Source organism: Tupaia chinensis, unplaced genomic scaffold (genome assembly GCF_000334495.1).
Source record: "Tupaia chinensis unplaced genomic scaffold, TupChi_1.0 Scaffold000274_1, whole genome shotgun sequence".
NCBI classification, from domain to species: Eukaryota; Metazoa; Chordata; class Mammalia; order Scandentia; family Tupaiidae; genus Tupaia; species Tupaia belangeri.
In genome coordinates, this window is record NW_006159756.1 from 1,607,748 (window position 1) to 1,611,139 (window position 3,392).

General features: G+C 57.7%; 1 protein-coding gene across 1 annotated transcript in view; it reads right to left on the reverse strand.

Moving 5' to 3' along the window:
- Positions 1–3,392, reverse strand: part of LOC102471547 (galactosylgalactosylxylosylprotein 3-beta-glucuronosyltransferase 1) — a 28,579-nt gene extending 25,187 nt beyond the window's left edge. The window contains exon 1 of the mRNA XM_006149996.3: positions 3,344–3,392. The gene's annotated coding sequence lies outside the window, so the exon portion shown is untranslated. The remainder of the gene's footprint in view (positions 1–3,343) is intronic.

Below are 3,392 nucleotides of genomic sequence, written 5' to 3' on the forward strand. Positions count from 1 at the left end.
CAAGCCCCCATAAAAAAAAAAATTTTTTTGGAAAAAAAAAAAAAAAAAAAAAAAAAAAAAAAAAGCATCCCACGTAACCCAGCATCCACATAACCCAGAATCCCACGTAACCCAGCATCCCACGTAACCCTTCCAAAGCTAAACAGAAAACACGCATTCTGAATTATTTAAGGGCTTATGCTCCCAGCGCCTGGTGCAGAGCCTGGGACATAGGGGTCAGTGCGAAGGAACTGAATATTAAATGAGCTCTGATTGCCCTGTCATTTTCCAGCCAGGACAGAGGTCACAAATTTGAAGTTTTTGTAAGTTACATGCATTTGTTCTTGACGATTATTTACGGATAAACGGGACTAACTATGTGTAACAACAATTAGTCCTAAAAGTGTTGCTGTTTGACAAGAGAGGGCTGTGGGATTTCAGGGCCTGGATCCAGAAGGGCTAGATCCGGCCCGGGTCTGGAGGCAGAGCATCAGGGTAAGGGTGGGAGGAGGCACATACTGCGTGACTCCAGAGGGATGGGTTCCAGAGAACTACTACTCCAAATTTTAGAGCCATCTGGTTCCTGGGGGAATGGGGGTGGGAGAGGGCAGGGAAGGTGTATAAACTAATTAACATTCACCTAGTACTTCACCTAAAACACCCTGGTGTGAGGAGGGTTCCCAAACAGACAGACCTTCAAGAAACCAGGGCTTAGTGGGCTCGGTTTTTTTCTCAAGTCCGCTCAACTGGCTGAAGGTGGAGCTGAGCTGGGAACCCAAAGAGCCTGGCCCACTGCATTGTGTCCCTTGTCCCCTGGCTGGCCTTAAGTGGGGTCCCCAAAGGTCTTCTTGCCTGGAGGCCTGGGGGGTGCATGAAAGAGGCTTCCCTTCCTCCCTCCCCCAGGAACCAGTTTCATGGCGGGGCACCCTTTCCCACCACCCTGCAGACAGGACCTGAGGGGCGTGGCAGGGACCAGAAGGTAGACTGGTGTCCTCAGCACTGGGAGGTGGGCATGAGTGAGGATGTCCCTGCTCACTCTTGGTGCTCTTGACCTTGAGACCTGTCCCCCTCTGCCTTGGACCTCACTGAGCCACCCCTGCATTTGTCACAGCCCCAGAAGCCAGCCCTCCCTGGCAGGTGTCCAACTGCCCTACTGCTGGGTCCCTTGTGGGCTGCGAGACTGCTCATAGCAGGGGCACTGGGGAAGGTACCCTGGCTACCCCAAGCTGCTGCTTGCATTGCCCCAACTTCCGCCTGTGCACGTCCTCTGTCACCGGCCTGGGTACTTCTGGGCCTTCATCTGCTGCCTCACTCTGCCTCCCCTTGCCCATCTGACTCGCTCGCACTTGGATTCCTTCCCTCCCTGAGGTCCTGCCTCTCTTCCCCCCCAGTCCTCAGCAGAGGAGAGTGCGCAGGCATCTCTGTGCTGCTCACCTGTCCCTTCCAGCCACGACTGACCTCCCGCTCTCATCCCCCATGCTCCGGTCCACGCATCCCCTCTGGGTCCTACACTTGCCAAGCTTGTGGCCAGCCTCACCACCTGCGCGCCATGACTGGGAAAGCAGAGCTGACAGGGTTCCTTCACCCCTAGAGCAGTATTATGGGAAAACTCAGGTCTCAGAACAGAAGTCTGAGCAGGCACCTGGGCTAGCCCATGGCATTTTCTAGGTCTCTGCATGGGCTCCAGTCTTGGAGCCAATCTCCACCTTGGAGTTCTACCTGACCCGTGCTTTATGGGAAGGCTCACCTGCTCATCCAGAAACACACATGCACAGACAAGCCAGCACATGGGGGAGGCTGGCGGTCTGGCATGGAGAGCTTCCCCAGCTTCTAAGGATCAGGCCTAGAAATGGGAACAGTGAGTGACTGGCTCCAGTGGGGAACGGGCACCTGTGCACGAACTCTCCCTGCACTGTTCACCCTAGGAAGCATCTGGCTCCCATCAAAAGGGGCAGAGTGCAAAGGGCAGGCAGCTCAGGGCCTCTGAGGGAGGTGGGTCTGGGCTGGGCAGAGCAGGAAGTCTCTTAGAGGGTCTCATGAGGACTTGTCTCTGTTCCATGTGATGGAAGGAAGGGCTTGATGTTCGGTCCAGTAAGGCCAGTGTTGGCCACCAATGAAGCCGGACCTGGGAGGAATGTCTCCATCTCTGTTGGCTGTTGGCGGAGACAGGGAGAAGTAAGGGGCAGAAAACACGTCTGAGAAGGTACCAGGACAATGGTTCTGTGAAGTCATGTGCCCCCACAACCCCACCAATTCATGGCACTGTGTGCTTCCCCTTGGCGTGTGCATGTGTGTACGCATACACACATGCACACACACACACACAGCAATCGCAGGGCTGTGCATGAAGACCTCTGCACCCACTCATCTCAAACAATGCGTGCCCTATAGCACAAGCTCAGGTCCCCCTGTGTAAGCCCCCAGACCACCACGCACAGAGCTACTCCCACCCGCCTGCAGCTGTCAGCAAGTGGCCCTCTCGAGTGTGTGTTAGAAACCTGGGGACTCTCAGCTCCTGCTTCTACAAAAAGCAGTCCCGCTGCACCGCCTAGAGCGGGCCCGCAGGGGCTGGGGGGGGGCGCAGCAGGTGCAGACCACGTCTGTGTATGTTTAGGGGTGGTCTCCTACTCAGGTGCTTTGTAGAGTCTGTCACCCCTTTCCCTGGCACTGCTGGATCTGCTGAGCTCTTTTTCTTTCTGCCTCAACTCTCAGCTTCCTTTCTGAAGTTGTACACTCTGACTGTGGAGGGGTCAGGACCTCAGGCCTGAGCCAGGATGCAGGGGAGAAGGTGGCGAACCAGCCCTGCTTCCGTCCTCCTCCCTCCACGGAAGCTTCTAAGGACCTTTTGCCACCCTTGCCACCTCTCTGCCCCTCAGCATCCCCTGCAGAGAGGCAGCCTGGGCCGGGAACAGAGTTAACTCGCCAGTGCCCAGAGTCGCAGAGCGGTGGGGATGGCTGCTGGGGAGCCGGGGTGCTCTGGGGTGCTAGCCTCTGCTTCCTCCCAGCCACCAGGAACCACCTGCTGAGGTGGCACGGGACCGATGAGGCTAAGAGCAGGACCAATTGTCAGACGCGGCTGGGAACCAGCTCTCCCCTTAACCCCAGTCGGGGCAGCGCAGCCTGTGCTCGGGTTTTGTCTTGCTGTCCCTGGGCAGCAGCGCCTGCCGGCCCGACTGGGTTCTCGGCCCCCTTTCCAGCTGCCCCCACTGAGCGCACTGCACACACACACACACACACACACACACACACACACCCCGCGCGCGCACCCGGGAGGACATGGCGTGGGTACTGATGGGGACGCATAAAGGGGCTCTGTGCGCGGCTGCTGCGCCCGCGGGGGGCGCGAGGCGCGGGGGGCACTGACCTGCGGCGTTGAGTCCGGATCGTCCCCGGCGCGGTCCATCGCGAGTGGC